Genomic DNA, 20,600 nt, shown 5'->3' with positions numbered 1-20,600 from the left:
GGGCAGTCTGCAGAGGCTTAGATACAAGATAAAGTTGAACTCAAGGAAAAAACATACTGAGGGCTGCTAAAGGGTAATAGGGCAATGAAAGAAGAGGAATTTTAACTGAATCATGCTAAATACAGCCATCGCTATTTAAATCTAACTGCAGAGATTGCTGCGCTTAAAAAAAAAAAAAAAAAAAAAAAAAAAAAAAAAAAAAAAAAGAGGATTCCAGTAAAAAAAGGTTACTTAAAGGGACATTATACACTCATTTTTTCTTTACATATATGTTTTGTAGATGATCTATTTATATAGCCCATAAAGTTTTTTGTTTTTTTAAAATGTATAGTTTTGTTTATTTTTAAATAACATTGCTCTGATTTTCAGACTCCTAACTAAGCCCCAAAGTTTTATGTGAATACCGTCAGCTACCTACTCCAGCTTGCTTTTGTTTGTGTAAAGGGTCTTTTCATATGCAAATGAAGGGGGAGGGGGGAGAGTCTTATTTCCCACTTGCAGTGGGCTTTCCAGCTCCCTTTTCAACAGAGCTAGACTGAGAGCTTCTAAATAGGTTTTTAAACAGTTTTATACTGGATTTTTATATCAGTATCTGTGCATCTTATTCTTTATAGTCGTGTCTATTACATGCAGTTATATGAAAATTAGTGTATACTGTCCCTTTAAAGTGAAGGTCCATTTTGATGAATTAGTGCCCGGTTATTAATAAACCTATTAAAAACAAGGGCACTTTAATTCATCAAAATTGACATTTCACTGTTTTCTTCAAAAATGTACCTTTTAATTCTGAATGCCGCTCCAGCGAGTAAATTGTCCTGTAAAGCAGTCAATGACACTCAGCATAATATCACGCTATGCGCCCACAAACCCTAGATCAGTGTTACCTTAAAGGGACAGTATACTGTAAAATAGTTTTTCCTTTAATGTGTTTACAATTGCTTTTTTTACCAACGGCAGAGTAAAAAATGTATGAAAATTAGCTTTTTAAGGTTTATTTCTGTATATTATATTAAAGCTCTGATTTTGTGTTTTGAAGCCACAACCTAATAAAATGGGTTGAGCTTGTAGGTATAATCAGATCTCATTACTATATCACATTGTGCACATATACCTGCTTCTTTATCTTATATCTGTCCTTAAAACAATCACCAGTACTTTGAGAGAGAACAATGGAAAATCAACATTGTATTACCTTATCTCTACTATATCCCACTGGGAGTGTAATTTCTTCTGCTGGCTGTGTTTACAAAGCTTATCTATAGCTGGTACGTGCGGCCACAAACTTTCAGAATAGGTGGGGATACCACATGCTAAATCAACAATTTCAAATGCCAATATAAAGGTAAAGGGGCTACTTGTAAACAATTTAATACACTCCAGCAGGTAAAGTGGATCATTGGGAACAAATTAAAGGGGAGAAAAATTTTGAGTAAACTGTCCCTTTAATAGTGTCCTTTGGCTATTATATACATAAGCCTATGCACCTACTGATAGCATGTGGGCTGTGTAAGTAAAAAAGGTACTTAACCAGTAGAACACCCACTCCACTGTGCTTACCCAGCTGCAATGCTTGTGTACAGTAGAGAGTCGATCCAGTACTGTATGGAACAGCAGAGGATTTACTGACTGAGTAAACCACTGTACATGGCCAAACAGGAGGAGGCTTTAGGACCAGTCCCAGCGATACCTGTGGCAGACTTGTGAACAAAAACTCACAGGAGGATTAAATTACACAGCCAAATACTCTCCTATGCTCTTCTCTTCAAATTTTCACCTTATGAGGGGCACCACGAGATCAAAGATCTCCATTTTCAGAAAAGAATATTGAGCACCTTAAATCTTCACCTTCTCTTGGAGAGGCAAAGAAAAAAACTGTGGGGGGATTAAAAACTCTTGTTGTAGGGTTTCTTTGTGAAGGGTGTCTGCCTCCTTCTGGTGGCAGAATTCCCAACAGTAAGGACTTATGGACTCTCACCACCTTAAGAATAAAATAAGCAAATCCGCTTTAAAGAGAGCTGCAGACACAGGATAAATAGTAGCATGGCGAGTAGTAGCAACCCTGTGACTATAGTTGTCCCCAGCAGTTTAATGTCACATTCATTCTTGACATCTGAAATTACCTCCAAGTAGACATGTGCAATTCGTTTTGGCCGAATTTTGGCCGATTCGGAGATTCAAATTAATTCGAATTGGCACCATGACTAAAATCCAAAAGATAAATAAATCAGTTTCCGAATTTTCGGGCATTCTTTATTCATATTCGGAATTTTTCATTGTTCTAATCTAAACTGCAGTTCCCCGACATCACCGACACTAACTAAATCACTAAATAAACCTATTAACCCCTAAACCACAGTTCACCAACTCTAACTAAACCTATTAACCCCTAAACCGCCGTTCCCAAACATCGTCAACACTAAACCTATTAACCCGTAAAACCGCAGTTCCCCAACATCGCCGACACTAACTAAACCTATTAACCTCTAAACTACAGTTCCGACATGGCTGACACTAACTAAACAGACAATAGGATTTAAGCAGCTCTCATTCCTATTGGCCGATTTTAATTTTTCATCCAATAGGAATTCAACGGTACCCCAATATAAAAGGGGTACCTTGCATTCAATGTTCCATGTGCGGCGATTGCATGAAGAGGACCTCCACGTCGGACCAATGGAACTTCGCCTGGACCTCCGCCTCTACACATCCACGACCTCTCCGCCTCCGCTGGGATGAAGATAGAAGATGCCGGTCCCGCGATGGATACAGATGGAGCCGCCTGGATGAAGATGCTTCGCCGGTCTTCAGCAACTGTGAGTACCGATTTTGGGGTTAGTGTTAGGTATTTTTTTAAAAATTTTTGGGGTGTTTTTTTTAGATTAGGGCTTTTTTTTTTTTAATGGGCCGAAAAATAGCTGAATGCCCTTTTAAGGGCAATGCCTATACATATGCCCTTTTTAGGGCAATGGGTAGATTAGTTTTTTTTTTAGTTAGGTTTTTTTTTTATTTTGTGGGTTGGGGGGGTGGCAGTTTGTAATGTTAGGGGGTGATTGTTGTAATTTGTTTTTAGCAAAAGAGCTGTTATATTGCCCTTTTAAGGGCTATTGGTAGTTTATTATAGATTAGGGTTCTTTTTATTGTGGGGTGGGTTCTTAGAATAATAGGAATCATTTTTATTATTTTGGATAAGTTTGTCTGTTATTTTTTGTAATGGGATTTTTTAAATTTTTTTGGGTGTTTTTTTTTTTTTAGATTAGGCATTTTTAATGGGCCGAAAAAGAGCTGAATGCCAATACAAACGCCCTTTTCGGGGCAATGGGCAGATTCGGTTTATTTTTATTTTGTTGGTTTGGGGGGGGGGTTGTAATGTTAGGGGGTGTGTGTTTTTATTTTTATTCAAAAGAGCTGTTAACTTTAGGGCAATGCCCTACAAAAGGCCCTTTTAAGGGCCCTTGGTAGTTTATTATAGATTATGGGTTTTTTTTAAACGGGGTATTAGAATAGGAATAGTTTTTATTGTTTTGGATAAATTCATTATTTTTTGTAATCGTAGTTTTTTTTATTTTTTGTAATTTTAGTGTTTATTATTTTTTGTAATTGTAGTTTTCATTTTTTTAGTAATCTTAGGTTTTTATTTTTAGTAATGTTAGGTTTTATTAGTGTAAGCTTAGGTTTTATTTTTATTTCACAGGTAAGTTTGTATTTCTTTTTAAATAGGTAGTTAGTTAATAATTGTAACTTTAATTTAGGTCTATTTTAATTATGTTAAAGTTAGGGGGTGTTAGGTTTAGGGGTTATTATAGTTTAATTTAGGCTGTTGCGATGTGGGGGGTGATTTAACTTAACTAATTTGTCGAAACAATTTTTTTTTTTTTTTTAACTTAACTAAACTAATTTGCCGAAACGAAATTATTTATTTAACTAATGAAAACGAAACAAAATTTTTAGTGTTGCACATGTTACCTTTAAAGGGGCAGTCTAGTCCAAAATAAACTTTCATGATTCAGATAGAGAATATAATTTTAAACAATTTTCCAATTTACTTTTATCAGAAATGTTGCATTGTTGTCTTGGTATTCTTAGTTGAAAGCTAAACCTAGGAGGTTCATAGGCTAATTTCTAAGCCTTTGAAGGCCGCCTCTTCTCTCAGGGCATTTTGCCAGTTTTTCACCACTAGAGGGTGTTTGTTCATGTGTGTCATATAGATAACACTGTGCTCACGCACATGGAGTTCTAGTGAGCTAGCTCTGATTGGCTAAAATGGATGTCTGTCAAAAGAACTGAAATAAGGGGGCTGTTTGCAGAGGCTTAGATACAAAGTAATTACAGAGGTAAAAAGTGTATTTATATAACTGTGTTGGTTATGCAAAACTAGGGAATGGGTAATAAAGAGATTATCTATCTTTTTAAACAATAACAATTCTGGTGTAGAATGTCCCTTTAAGCTCATGAAGTTTACTTACAAAAGGAAGGGCACTTGTTGTAAGAGTTCTTTAGTATGATCTAACACTGAACAACCTTAGAATTAACTACCTACAATACATTGTACAATTCATTCCAGGTTAAGATAAAAAATACTTTTACTTTCTTTTAATTTGGATTGCTTTAAAGGACTGTGACCCTAAAGCAATTGTCTCAGCAGCTCAGTAGCTTGTTCTATGGCGAGTTATCACCTGGGAGCAGCCTATTTTAGTCCAATTGTGCTTTTCACAGATAAAAACTTTCCTGAAATATATCAGTCTGATCCCGCCTAAAAAGGTCAGTCCAGCCCCGAAATACAAGGCAATTCTCTTCTGAACAAGGAACATGGCAACCCCAGACAATTGTTTTGGCCTTCTGTGGGCCTTGCTCAGTCCCATGCACATCTACTGGGTGCTTAGCAAGTGCCCAGCACTATGTGCCATGTGTACCCTGCCAGCTAGGTTTTGTGCACAACTGTGTTCCGCCGATTGTAGATCATCTTGGTGCTATGTGTATTCTGCAAACTGCCAGCATGCATCCTGCTTCCAGGCAAATACAACCTGCTATGACTACTCAGCCTAGCTGCACCGATTGTATTCAGCCGCTTGATCACCAATAGTTGCATTCCAGAAAGAAAGCCTTAAAGATCCAGGAGAGTTGTGCCTGCGCCCATTGTCTTCAGCTTATCAGTGCCCTGTGCCCACTGTCACCCTAATCCCCTCGAGCATGGACTGACACTTTCTGTGCATTAGTTTCCTAGAAGATGGTAGGATGGTGCTAAACCATTCCATATTCAGTTTATCGAGATATCTGTATCTAGATTCTAATAGAGCTATACAGGCTCTGTGCCTCCCCTGGGTCACAGGCTGCTAGGTGCAAGAAGCAGCGCATTTGCCCACTGGGATGACTCTCTCTATGCACAGCAGGAGAGAACAAACTGACACTGTTTCTGTACCTTCTGCCCAGCACCTTGCCCCACTGTACATGTGTCAGAGAGTCCTAAAGTTATATCAGATGACATTGAAAGTGACAAGATTGTGACAGTAATGAGCCCATGTGGCAGCCAGATGGTTAAATCAGCACCTATTATACAATTCAGTGATAGAAGTATTCAGTGTGTGCACAATGCAGGGGGTGCACAGGAGAAGGTGAGAGCGTGCATGGAGCAGTAAGTGTTACTAATAAATACGTGGCTGGGGGAATAAAACAGGTTTGAAATATTTTAAAAATATGTACTCTAATGGCAAAAATTATCAGGGTAGAATATAATAATTATGGATGTGGAACGGATTAAAAAAAATAATTTGAGTGTACACTGTTCCTTTAAAGTTATTGTACTTAAAGGGATACTAAACCCAAATTTTTTATTTCATGATTCGGATGCAGCATGCAATTGTAAGCAGCTTTCTAATTTACTTCTATTATCAATTTTACTTCCTTCTCTTGCTATCTTTATTTGAAAAAGCAGGAATAAAAGCTTTGGAGACGGACCAATCAGCAAGCCCTATCCAGGGTACTGAACAGAAAATAGGCCAGCTCCAAAGCTTTCATTCCTGCCTTTTCAAATAAAGATAGCATGAGAAAGAAGAAAAATTGATAATAGGAGTAAATTAGAAAGTTGCTTAAAATTGCATGCTTTATCCGAATCATGAAAGAAAACATTTGGGCTTACTATCCCTTTAACTATTCAAATGCCATATATTTACTCTTTGCAATTCAAAAAGTATATGTGTACTTTTTTTTGTTTTTAATCCATCTGTGAAAGGGTTAACTTAGTGTATATAGTAATGCTTTTATGCCACAATGAACTGTGTTTTTTTTTTTTATGTCAATTCCAGTGAACATCCAAATCAACACGTGTGTCATATGACAATCTTGAAGTCCAGCCCCTTTAAAGCCCTTAGAAAGCTTATGTAGAGGGTGAATGTGACAGCTCTATACATCATAGCCCAGCCAAAAGAGGAAATGAAGGGGGCGGAGGAACAGACAATATCAATTAGGATTACAAACTTTTTATACACACACACTTTAAAAAAAATTTAAATAATTAAAGCTGTTTTACTTGCAAACTAATATATTTTTCATTGCAGCTTTTTTATAGTCTGAAATTCATTATTAACACACATTGTTTTAATGATAATTTATGCAAGAAACATTAAAAAAAAAATGTAATATTTAATGTGACGGGTGGTAAATAAATCCTGGCAATAACTAATAATAATCATAATCTGAGTATTAACATAAACTGTGTTGTATACAGCAGTTTGCCTAAGCATAGAATACTCTTAGCATGTGATTAAAGAAGCTTTTTGGTACAGAGATTAGACAGGGTAACACCAGATTAAAATTCCCTGCTAAGATTTCTTCCCTGATAAACAATCCATCCATCTGTGATCAAAACTAAGTACCATACAAGATGCTACAAGAACAAGCAGCCATACAAAGGAATTATTATTGTGAGTGAAAGAGGATTCTGCATCTTACAATTTGTTACACACAAGTATTTTATTGATTTTCGCCTACAAGTAGTTACACTATTAATTATTTTGCCCTATTTTCATGTTATTTAGGTCTGGAAATTGAGGATTTTATAATTTTCAGTATTCAAAATGCACCCTGCTGCTTTCTAATTGCTAACCATGCTACATATCTTTCCCTAATTTTGCTTTAGCAGATTACTATTAATCAATGTACTTTATGCTAATATTATAGCAATGGCAGACTAAAGCTTGTATGGACTCCTCCAAATAAGGTTAATCGTGGGTGTAGTTTGGTCATTGAAAATCAATTGCCATTAAAAAAGAAATAAAAATAGTTATATAAATGTTAATTTATAGCAACACAACAGAAATGTTTTGTCATAACAAGATATTTACTGTCCATTTAAAAAGGGACACAAAAGTCAAACTTAAACTCATGATTTAAAGGGGCAGTAAAGTCAAAATTTAAATTTCATGATTCAGAATGAGCATACAATTTTAAACAATTTTCCAAATGTACTTCTATTATCAAAATTGCTTAGTTGTTAAGTGGTATTGTTTGTTGAAAAGTAGGTTCAGGTGCAGCAATGCACTAAAAGGAGCTAGTGGGGAGCCAATGACAAGAGGCACATATGCAGCAATCACTAGCTCTTCAACAAAAGATATTAAGAGAACAACAGCTAATTTAAGAATAGAAGTAAACTGGGAAGGTGTTTAAAATTGTTCTAACAAAATCATGAATGTTTAATATTGACTCTAATGTCCCTTTAGACCAGAGCTTTCCAAACTTTTCATGTTGGTGACACACTTTTTAGACCTACATCATTTCGCGACACAGTAATTAAATCAGTTGTACTAGCAAGCAGGAGGTTAAACTAACTTGTTTTAAGAGATACAGACACATACATAAATGATATAATAATGAAAATGTATGTGCAAGAATTAAAAAAAAGTTTAATAACACCAATAGCTACTTACTATTTTAATGGGATGTATGAGGTTAATGGGATGAACACAATTTCTGAATATTTAGTGGAATATTAGATAAAGACACTCGCATTTCATCATCAAGCATTTTTAAGTTTCCACTTCCTATCCATATATCAAGAGCAGGAGCAGCAATGCACTACTGGGAGCTAGTTGCAAAAAAAACCCTCTGACTTCTGACTTCAGCTCAGCGTTTAAGCTGCCGTCCTCAGAGCTCGGTGAGTCCGATTGACTACTGCCCGCGCTGCATACACACTGCTGTCCCGCTCAATGACTACACATGCAGTCACGAGCCAATTAAGGAGACTAAACGTGCAGTCAGGAGCCAATGTGCCGCTAAAGCCGCCAATAGGAATAGTTTCAGTTCCCACTGAGCTGTGCCAATTGGTTAGGATGATCTGTGACCCACAAGGTATCAATCACGCGTCAACCATGTGATATGCGTAGCAGGCAGGCAGAAAGTCAGAAACTCAAAAAATAAATAAATGTAAAAACATTTGTGCTGAAGCAGGGACACACCAACACACTCCTGCCGACACACTAGTGTGTCCCGACACACAGTTTGGAAAGCACTGCTTTAGACAGCAATTTAAAAAAATAAAAATAATTCCAATGTATTTCCATTATCAAACTTTTCTTGGTATACTTTGTAATATAACACTTTTAAAAACATTGTGGAAAAACCCTGCTGTATAGTAAGTGTTCAACACACACTATATGGCCAAAAGTGTGTAGACACCTCACCATCACAGCTATATGAGCTTGTTGGACATCCTATTCTACAACCTTGGGCGGTAATATGCAGTTGCCCTTCCAACTTTACCGCTGTAACAGACACCCACACTTCTGGGAAGTTTGCCCACAAGGTTTTGAAATTTGTCCGTGGGAACTTGTGCTCATTCAGCCAAAATAGCATTTACGTGGCACTGATGTTGGAGGAGAAGGCCTAATCACAATCAGTGTTCCAATTCATCCCAAATATGCTCAATAAAGGATAAGGCAGGGACTTATCCTTTATTACCTATAGCATGGAAGTTGTGAATATCATGGTGGCCATATAGAATATGTGCACTCTCTTGAAACTATTGCAGTATGCTTTCATGGAAAGGAGCTAAGATTCAACAAATGGTTAGCAAGAAAAATAAAATATATTTGATAATGGAAGTAAAGTTTTTATTTATTAATTGCCTGTTCATTTTGAGTTTGGGAATGTGGATGTGTGTGCGCGCGTCTATATGTGTTACTGATTTAAAAATCACCTTTCAAAAAGGTTCATCTTGAAAATACATTCTTAGTCCAGTACAAAGTATTACGGTACTACATACAGCAATAGTCTTGTATTTTGAGACTAAAACCAGTATATGCCCATAACAAGCCCAATGCAATTTATAAACCTCAAATACACAATAAATTCAAGATCTTGAAACATTGCATAAAATAGCCCTTCCATAACTGTATGAATTATACAGAAGATTACATTGCATGTATTATTAATGTAATATATACAAGATTGTGCTATTCATTACAGCTAACTTTATATTACATTCTATCAATCTCATTACAATTTGGATTATTTTACACAATCTGTATACAAAACACTTATCAGTGGGAGACCAGTGCACATTACCTCTCAGCAATTTCTACAAAGCACCTGGTACCAATCTCCAGCTCACATTGGTGCTATCAGGTAGGTGCACTGCGTGCTCTGTATTTAAGGCTAAAGCAGACATTTGTGGTGGTGTTGTTTTTAAACACAATTTGCATTGCAAAGCATCTCAAGGGATGTCCAGAGCCAGTGTACTATTAGCTCTCATGTCACTTGAGTTTCCAACCATATAAGGGTTTCTAAAAAGACTACAGGATGATATTCATAGGTGGCCTAGTTTATTTGTATGCCCCCTTATTTAATTTGCATGGCCCCTGAAGCCTAAGCAACCCATCAATCCCCTCTGGTGGCTGGATCCTAACCAGAGTCATGCAAGCTCTTGTGTAGAACCCTTTAAAATGTCTTATTTCTATTTAATACTATTGTCATATAAAATTATCCCCAGCAGAGTGCCTATTCCATTGAACCCCTTCTCTACAGGCAGCCCTTAAAGGGACAGTCTACACTAAAATTCTTATTGTTTACAAAGATAGATAATGCCTTTACTACCCATTCCCCAGCTTTGCACAACCAACATTGATATATTAATATACTTCATAAAACATTTAAACCTCTAAATTTCTGCCTGTTTCTAAGCCAGGCAGCCTCTTAATCACATGCTTTTTTATTTGTTTTCACAACAGGAGACTGCTAGTTCATGTGGGCCATATAGATAACAATGTGATCACACACAAGGAGTTATTTAAGATTTAGCACAACACAGTACTAAATGCAAGTCAATAGATACTAAATATAAAGTCATGTGACCAGGGGGCTGTCTGCACAGGCTTAGATACAAGGTAATCACAGAGGTAAAAAGTGTATTAACCCTTTCGTGCCGGGGTTAACTTGTCTACATCGGAACATTTGTTCCGATGTAAACAAAGTGAAATCTCGCGACCGTGCACGTGATCACGAGATTTCAATGATGGGATTGTGTCAGGGGGCGTCCCTATGATGCTAGGCACGCCCTCCAGACCGCGATCCCACCAGGGAAGGGCCAGTGGCTTCAGGAAAGCCAAGTGGTTAGGACGTTGTATTTCGTCCTTCGGCGCTAAAGCCCAGCAAAATTCGGACGAAATACAACGTCCTAACGGCGTTAAAGGGTTAATATAACCATGTTGGTTATCGTCCTAACGGCGTTAAAGGGTTAATATAACCATGTTGGTTATGCAAATCTGGGGAATGGGTAATAAAGGGATTATCTATCTTTTAAAACAATAACAATTATATTGTAGACTAACCCTTTAACTCACTTGCTGAGGTGAAAGTTAGTAAAACTAGACATGTGCACAGACAAAAATGTTTAGGACAAATTGCTCCTCACAGAAAAAATATATATATCTTGTTTTGTCAAGATTAGTTAATAAGGTCACTCAGTTCAGCCAAATTTGACGTTATTTGTTCATTAACATATGGGGAACATCTTTAGACATAGCTTGACATTATCTCTTTTTTGTTCTCTTAACATCATTTATTGAAAAGCATACATGGGTAAGTTTAGGAGCTGTATTTAAAATGTCTAGCTTTAAGTACATAAATTGCACCCAGGTAGACCAAATAGAGTGGCGTCTAAAGAGACTGAATATATAGTTATAGGCTGACAAATAACCAAATGTGATTCAAAAGAAAATACTGGCTAAAAAGGAGGCTAAAAGGGCAGTATCAGATAAAATAAGAAGCTGTATTAATTACATATAAAATGCATAGCAAATTTATAAAAAAAAAATCCACATTTAATCTCAACAAAATAGAAATAAAAACATATAAATAGTACAAAAACTCTTATACCATTGGTGACCACAATGTAACAAACAGTTCATAAAAACCTATAAAAGATATATCAAAAAGTCTGTAGATTCTTGTAAGATATTTAAGACAGGTTCAAATGTTTCCTGCAGTGAAAAAAGAGCGACAAGGGGATCTTGTCAAAAGTATGCCAAAGTTAATACTTTAAGGTGCTCACTTTTACTTACACCATAAAGTTTTGGGAGTCCTTTGAGGAGAACTCCTTTATATTGTAGTATTGTATAGGTTTAAACCTAGCGCCTCGTTCACTCATACCCTTGTTTCACTAAGTTTAGGAGCTGCAACGCATCACTGGGAGCAGCCTGGTAATTGGTGGCTTCACATATATGCCACTTGTCATTGGCTCACCCTATGTGTTTAGCTACATCCCAGTAGTGCATTGCTGATCATTCAACAAAGGATACCAAGAGCAAATTTGATAACAGAAGTATATTAAAATGTTGTTTAAACTTGTATGCTCTATCTGAATCAGGAAAGATAAATTGTGTATTTGCACAGATAGTAGTGTGTTTTCTGGCACTCACATTCTGCTATTGTTTTACTAATGAGTAAAAACAGTATTGCACATCACTTCTTGCTGGAAACAGCCACTAACTCTCTGCTGAAGTATTATTGTCCCTCTGTCACATAGTGCTGCCTGAGTACATTATTCCAGTGACTCCTGATCCCATTGTCATCCATAAAACATAACATTTGTAAACTCAGGTTTTTAACAACCCTTTCACTACCACAGCTACTCTTAATGACTCCCATTAGCAGTGTCAGTCTGTGGGTTAACACCTTGACTACCGCTGCCAGCTGTGGTCATTTCATTGATACCTTCATAGCCACACATAGCCCATTTCATATTTAGGCATCAGGAGATGATAGATAGATAGATAGATAGATAGATACTAGTAAGAATTGCAGTGGACAAGTAAGACTTTAGGTTTCTTCAAATATTTAAATGGACAACAAAGTCAAAGTTAATGTGCGACGATTCAATCTGTATAACCCTCAAACATATGAGGTATGTTGTAGCAGTTCCTTTGTGAGTGCATATACATAGGTCTTTTATGTGATGAAATAAAATGTACTTTTAACTCTGCACTTAGACCTTCTTGTGCGCTCCATTTACTCTGTTATACAGATTGAAGCGTCACACATATTTTTTGAGCCTGGGAGGAAACACCAGAGGGCTGGGAAGGAGCAGCATTTGAGGATCAAGATCTTCTCTTTTATTTGAGGATCAAGATCTTCTCTTTTATTTGAGGATCAAGATCTTCTCTTTTATTTGAGGATCAAGATCTTCTCTTTTATTTGAGGATCAAGATCTTCTCTTTTATTTGAGGATCAAGATTGGCCCAGTTGGGACTAAGTATCATATTATATATATATATATATATATATATATATATATATATATATTGTCTGTTTATTACAAATGTACATTTAAACAAGGTTAGTATATACATATATATGTACACGAAGTTTATTTTATTTATTTATTTAATAGATCTAAATGAATTTATGTGGCGCTTATCACATGTTCTTTATTAAAGTCAAAGTTAAACTGTCATGATTCAGATAGAACATGAAATGCTAAACAAGTTCCAATTTACTTCTATTATCCCATTTGTTCTTTTGGTATCCTTTGTTGAAGAATAGTTAAGTTATAATTCATTGTTGATATGATAATGTATTATGCAACTGATTATCACATTTAAAGTGAATGTAAATTTTCCTGTTGTTAGTAATAAATATTGATTCATCCTAGCTGTATTAGCAAAATCGCATTGTTTTTTTATTAAAAAGTTGAATATCAACGATTATATGAGACTTTTTTACTTATCTCCGTTTGTGCTTTCAGCTCCTCCCATCCATTACTTCCCTGTTTCCTTCCTCATAACGTCTAGAGCGGTCCCACCCGCTCTATGACGTTTCGCAATGCTCGTTCACGGTGTCTTAATTTTGTGCGCATGCGTTTAACTTTTAGTGACTGATTTGCGCATGCATTAGTGAACCGCATTGCGATCGCGATCATAATAATCTAACTAATATGCGCAAGCGTCATGAGCGGTGATGTTCTCTAAGCTACATAGTATTCAATGAATGTTTCATTCATTGAATACTTTTCCAGCAAGCAACAGCTATTTTGAATTGCGAATGAATACATCGGTCCTTGCTCAAAGTTTACTGCTGTATTATAAAAGCAGGTTTTATTACATTTGTCATCACAATTTATTACATTCGTTTGTACATTTATTATTTTTTTTTCTATTTGCAACTACATTTGGATTGCCTAGTTTTACAATCGTTGCTACGTCCGAGTCAATAGAATACTGTTGTGGCTCCTGGCTTTATATGCGCATGCGAACAGCGTGAACGCGCAGCACTTCGATATCCAGCTGTTTGTTTTACGCATGCGCATAGAAAATACGCATGCGCATAAAGAGAAAATGACGTTTGGGAAAAGGGGCTGGACGCCACGGGGTAATAATGATTATTAGTTGTGTGAAATGTCAATCAAATTACAAAAAGCGGAACAAAATGGCGGGCGGAGGGAGAGAGAGAGTTGAAGATAACTAGATAAGTATAAAAATAGATCTAATGTTATTTATTTATAAAAACGATGACTTAAACTTATGCTATTTTTGGTTGCTCAAGCTTTTCGCGTTGTGTACTATCGGTGACTTTACATCCACTTTAAGTCACTTTAAAGACATTTAAATCATTCAAAGAAAAACAAAACACACAAAAAAGTTTAAAATTTCCACAAACTGTTCAAGGCATTGCCATAAAATGACTTACTCTACAGAAAATAATATAGTTACAGCTTAAAGGGACAGTTTACTCAAATATTTTCTCCCCTTTAATTTGTTCCCAATGATCCACTTTACCTGCTGGAGTGTATTAAATTGTTTACAAGTAGCTCCTTTACCCTTATATTGGCATTTGAAATTGTTAATTTAGCATGTGGTATCCCCACCTATTCTGAAAGTTTGTGGCCGCGCGTACCAGCTATAGATAAGCTTTGTAAACACAGCCAGCAGAAGAAATTACACTCCCAGTGCGATATAGCAGAGATAAGGTAATAAAATGTTGATTTTCCATTGTTCTCTCAAAGTATTGGTGATTGTTTTAAGGACAGATATAAGATAAAGAAGCAGGTATATGTGCACAATGTGATACAGTAATGAGATCTGATTATACCTACAAGCTCAACCTATTTTATTAGGCTGTGGCTTCAAAACACAAAATCAGAGCTTTAATATATACAAATAAACCTTAAAAAGCTAATTTTCATAAATTTTTTACTCTGCAGTTGGTAAAAAAAGCAATTGTAAACACATTGAGGGAAAAACTATTTTACAGTATACTGTCCCTTTAATTACATGCCTGTAAACCAGACGACAAGACAGATTTGATTTTTAATTCTGATTCTTTTTCTATCACTACCAGGCAAAAAAAAAAAATCAGCTTTGCAAAAAGACAAAGGAATAAAAAGAGAATTCACAACAAATGGGAAATCTGGCTAGTCATAATAAGCAAAGCATGAAATGTTGATGACATAAAGCTACATCATTATTTATCTCTCTGTCATTGATTAAAAGAATGTAAAACATTATTGCCATGTGTCTTGTTTACAGATATAATGAAGATGACAAACTGGATTGCAAAACACATAACACAAGATTGTACATAGGAATTGCGCTAAACATTCAAAACACTAAAACCAGAAACTAAAGCTGTGGTGGCGAAACAAGGGCAGTTCATTGGTTATTTGCAGCACAGGACAATCCAGAGAGGTGTTAGCCTAGAGGTAGCGTCAAGGAAGCTCATGAACATGGCCAGTGTTGGAGGTCAGGGGGAAAAGGTACAATTGTGAGGGCAGAGTCTGGCAAGCATTTAAATGTCAACAAAGAGAGGGACAATCAACAAAGTGCAGGAAGGTTGGGAGCTCTGCATATGGATCTGAGTGTGTAGAATTTCCAGAATCAAAGTAAGTAACAACAGAAAGGCTAAGTTGTGACCCAAAAAGTACAGAAATGCTTCACTGATAGCAAACAATATTTGCCTCACCGGTCAGAAAAGACCCAACACGGCCAATGGGCAATAGGGAGACCCAATGCCTCACAAGGTCCTTACTTATCCTGCAATCCCAACCAGCCCTGTGGGGTAAAACTGAATCTCTCATTTTTCTCACAAGAACAAGCACCTCTGCCCATTTCCACACAAAAATAAAATACCCCCCCCCCCCCAGAGGATACAACACAAAGTTGGTGCTGGTGGCAACACAATACAGAAGCAGGCAAATAAGAAACCTGACCCATATAAAAGGATATACATTTGTTAGCATAGACACCCCATTACCCTATTGTGGCCAATCTAACTTTCCTTGTTATTACTTCCTTGTATATGCTCAATTGGAGGGACTACTTTACCTAGATTATGTTTAATTTATCAACTATTTGATTTAGAACAAGAAATCACTTTATTTTCATCAGAGAGGGAGAAAAACATTAACTGAACCAGGACACGATTTGCTTTGCAAAGATTTGTGTTGCTTGAAAACTTTTGGAATATTTCTACTACCGTATGGGACTTAGAACTATTTGATAATAAGAAAAACAGGACAATACACAGTTTGTTTGACAGTTTGAGTTTCTCTAACTACATTTTACCTGGCATATCCATCAATCCACTGCATTTTATGTATAGTTCACTATACAGAATCTGATATTAAAAAGCCTTATTAGATAGAAAGAATGATCTCTCATATCCGGTATGTCTGATCAAAATTATCTTGAGTTGCAGGAAGGATGCCAACATTTTATCTCATGAGTCATTGAAATTAGATGTTTAACACTCACACTTACAACATAACTCAAGCTAACTTACATATAACCAGAACTCATAGCATTATTCATGTGTGGTCTCCAGCTTTATAGATCGAGTTTAGTTAAACATGGGTTAACAAAAGTGCAAGCATACAATAATTCTTGTTTCAAACAATTTTCATATTATTTTTTTAATTGTCTTATTTTAGCATAGATGCTTAATGGGTTAATATCTGTCTTGTAAAACATTGGCTTGGCTTAGTAAGGAGATCATTTTTACATCCACCAGTAATCACTGTTAAGGGTTAAACAAAAATATTAACTGGCTACTTAATCTAAACTTAAAGGGACAGTCTACACCAGAAATGTTATTGTTTAAAAAGATAGATAATCCCTTTATTACCCATTCCCCAGTTTTGCATAATCAACACAGTTATAATAATATACGTTTTACCTCTGTGATTACCTTGTATCTAAGCCTCTGCAGACTGCCCCCTTAACTCAGTGCTTTTGACAGACATGCAGATTAGCCAAACCATGCAGACTCCTAAATAACTCCACGGGAGTGAGCACAATGTTATCTATATGAAACACATGAACTAGTACTGTCTAACTGTGAAAAACCTTCAAAATGCTCTGAGCCAAGAGCCGGTTTTCAACGGTTTAGAAATCAGTTTGAGCCTACCTAGGTTTAGCTTTTCAAAAATACCACCAAGGGAACAAAGCAAATTTTATAATAAAAGTAAATTTGAAAGTTGTTTATAATTGCATGCCCTATCTGAATCATGAAAGTTTAATTTTGACTAGACTGTCACTTTAAAGGGATACTAAATCCAATTTGTTTCTTTCATGGTTCGGAAAAAGCATGCAATGTTAAGTTTCTAATTTACTAATATTATAAATATTTATTCGTTCTCTTGGTATCTTAATTTGAAAAAGCAGGAATTAAAGCTTTGGAGCTGGCCCTTTTTTGGTTCAGAACCGTGGATATTGCTTGCTGATTGGTGGCTACATTTACATTCACTGGACAGGCGATTGAAATACCTGACTGCATGACAGTCCAGTTAAATACTGGAATCATGGCAACCATGGCTATATAGTAAAAACTACCAATGACAAAAATCAATCAAGCAGGTATGTTTACAGAAAATGGCTGCAGTATTTAAAGATACTCTTATTTTTACACACTTTGAAAAAGAATTGTATTCTGCTTCTCCAAAACCAATTATTCTATATGAAAAATAAATAAAATCATAAACGAGGCTGCTATTCTTCACTATTCTGCTTCACCTGGATGTGTCTGTAAATTAAGCTAGAACAGTGTATATAATATATAATATTATTGTCACTCAAATATTTATATAAAGTTGCAAGAAACTCAGTGTATATCTTACATATCAAACTGAAAAAACATAACAAAAAAAACATTAAATAATCATAATTCCAGAGAAATGAAATGCAGTCAAAATTAAAATAACACTGGTAATAGATGGGATTACATTATTTTTAAAAAGTCACTACTACAGTATGAATACTTTCCTGGGATGAATAAAAAGTAGCTTATAGAGAAAAGTGTCAGATTGCAACAATATCAGATGAGATTACATGAAACAGCTTGGTCTTTATAACAACACAGTTCAAAAATTATGTTTTGAATTAAGAGATAATCAGTCGATTCCCAAAACACTTCGGCTTTCTAAATAAAGTATGTAATGGAAGGTATTGCTGTCCAGTGAAAGCTGCCCCTCTGGTACCCTGCTCTACTACTAGAACACAGCATCTTGTGGGTATAAACGACAGGTAAACGCTTGCTACAACAAAGCACCATCACCCTTAGTACATTAATGTTATACACCAAATGGGATAAAGCAGAGATGAACCAATGTGACATTACCAGTCTCCTCGCGCTCCGTGACAGCTGAGAGCAACACTAACCAGACCTTCCAACGCCTTCTCTCTACACTGTTTTGTTTTGGTTGGGGCTAGTTCCTATCTTGCTAAAAGACCAATGATGTCATAACAGTCACGTGACTTCGACGAATCTTCTATACGGAACTACAGAAAGCAGAGTAAGGCTAGTTACCAACTCGCTAAAGTACCGGTGATGACAGTTGCCACGCGACTGTGTAATCACATGGTACAGGAAGCAGCATGATCACATTTTTAGGTATGTGATGCGTTTTCGCTCATGTCTGTTTATGTATGGAGCAGCATTACTGTCTAAAAGAGTTTTTAAAAAACAAAAAAACACATTTCTGTGGCAGTTATCTATGTCAGCCAGTGAGTAGTAGAGTCCTAGGACTTATCTGTACATACTTTTGCACTTCCTGTTAGTTTTACCCTAAATTTAAAAACTTTTACTTAAAATGACATAAAAGTGCAAGAAGAAAATGTAACGTGTTAAAATATTTTATTTTGACATTATTGTTGAAAAGTCTCAAAATTGATAGTCCTATCTCAACCATGAAACATAATTTTTTACTTTTATGACCTTTTTTTCAAGTAAAACAAAATGTTAAACTGCTGCTCTTATTTATAAGTAACAGAACATGTTTAAAGGGCCGTTATAGTGTTAAAATTATATGATGTAATCCGTTAAGAGCATGTCATTTTAACACTTATGGCGCTGTAATGCTATGTGATTAACCTCTTCAAAGGGGTTCATTAAATAGTTAAATTCCCACTTGGGACCCACAGAGCACTGCTGGCCTCTGCTAAACTGAAGCTGATTCAACCAGGAGCTGTATTCGCACAACCCATTAATACTATGCAATATTACATTTTATGTTATGCACAAATTAATTGCATAATTTAACATAAACTGATTTAATCATAATTTGTGCAACAAATATTGAAAAAATGTTAACATTAATTATGGCTTAGAATTTAGTTGGGTGATCAGTAAAATCAGCTGGGTGGTGTGCCCATTAAATAAGTCCTGGGATAAAACAGTGAATAAGATATCAATGGAAATGTGCTATGAGTTGAAAGATTTTGTGCAAAGTCCTCCTGCTCACACATTATAATGTATTTTTTTAAACTTTTGCTATTAGCGCTAAAAGGTTTAATTACATTTTCTTAATTTTTTTCAGATAATGATAGTATAACATAAGGCTATATGACAGATCAAATAAAATGCACAAGAAAACCCAATTATATGCTCCTATTTTTACTTATATCCTGTCAATGCCTTTTAAGTCTGCCCCGTGTTCAATTTAGTCAGTCTTTAGTTTAGTACTCCCAGCACAGAGGTTGCTCTGGCTTTTAATTTTACTCTATTGTCATTATTATTCTTACTATATGTGACAGACTGCCGAATGAGTACCTCCGTCAGAACACTTCCCTTGTCCTGGATATCCCTTTATCTAGAGCAATAGCTCCTGGTATCTCCCTTTGACCGCAGTCTAAAGTTATGGAAGGGAACAGAACTGAGGCAACACTCAGTTGTCTGAACACAAAATGAACACTTTATTTAAAAGCAGCACACATATTTATACACCCTGGCATTCCAGAGTCACAGAGCTTCAGGTTACAGAGGGAATTGGTTAAACAGTAAAGCAAACATATGAACAATACATCAAACCTCTAACTATTGTCTATTCACAGGTAAACAGATTAGCATATCAAGTTAATTAACTGGGGAGGAAAGTTTACTCAGACAATCTGATTTTGGGCAGTCTAGTTAACATAATCACACAGGAACACGATCAGTTTACCCAGACAGACTCCTGAGACGCAATCAGATCAGAAACGTAAATAAAATACATCTTAAAATATAAAAACAGCTCTTATTAACTATTAAGTCCTTTATGCCCACTTGGGCAGGGTGGCTGGGCTCACTCCAACATGCTGTTCTGGATCTGGGCCAACTGCCCTGCATCCCTGGAGAATACAGTTGGAGACTGTAGTCCCATCCACTTGTACTGGATAGGAATCTCCCATTGCTTGCGAAGAGAGGCCGACATCTCTCGTTCCCAATTCCAGCTCCTCTGCTGGGATTGCTGCATGCTCCTCCGGTCCCTCTGCCAGCGTGAGGCTGTCATTCCTGTTTTCTGGAATTCCAGTTAGGGGTGGGCAGAGGCCAAAAACACTCTGCCCTGTTGCCTGCTCTTCTGTTGGGTAATCCACATCTGACACCTCAGAGGAAAAGTCAATTAGATCCACAATTTCTGGGTCCAGCTGGGGATATAACAGGGTGATTAGGGTCCCCATGCCAGGGGTTTGGGGATCTGGGCCGACTTCCCCGTATCCCTGCACTCCACGTGTGGAGACCACTGTCTTATCCACACATCCCGGACCAATATCTGTGGATATGAAGTCCACTAGATCCGTTGCCTCTGAAGTAAGTAAAGGACCACTTTCCAGCAGTTCTAGGTAATCCACCTCAAGGTACAATTC

General features: G+C 36.4%; 1 protein-coding gene across 2 annotated transcripts in view; it reads right to left on the bottom strand.

Annotated features, from left to right (window-relative positions):
• The window catches only part of INPP5K (inositol polyphosphate-5-phosphatase K), a 96,158-nt gene extending 77,966 nt beyond the window's left edge, over nucleotides 1-18,192 (bottom strand). For both annotated transcript variants that reach the window (XM_053706242.1, XM_053706243.1), the window contains exon 1: nucleotides 18,097-18,192. The gene's annotated coding sequence lies outside the window, so the exon portion shown is untranslated. The remainder of the gene's footprint in view (nucleotides 1-18,096) is intronic.
• Between the last annotated feature and the right edge of the window lie 2,408 nt (nucleotides 18,193-20,600).

This window comes from Bombina bombina, chromosome 3, assembly GCF_027579735.1.
Source record: "Bombina bombina isolate aBomBom1 chromosome 3, aBomBom1.pri, whole genome shotgun sequence".
Taxonomy (NCBI): Eukaryota; Metazoa; Chordata; class Amphibia; order Anura; family Bombinatoridae; genus Bombina; species Bombina bombina.
The sequence above is the reverse complement of the archived record's forward strand: the minus strand, read 5'-3'. Positions and strand labels throughout refer to the sequence as shown.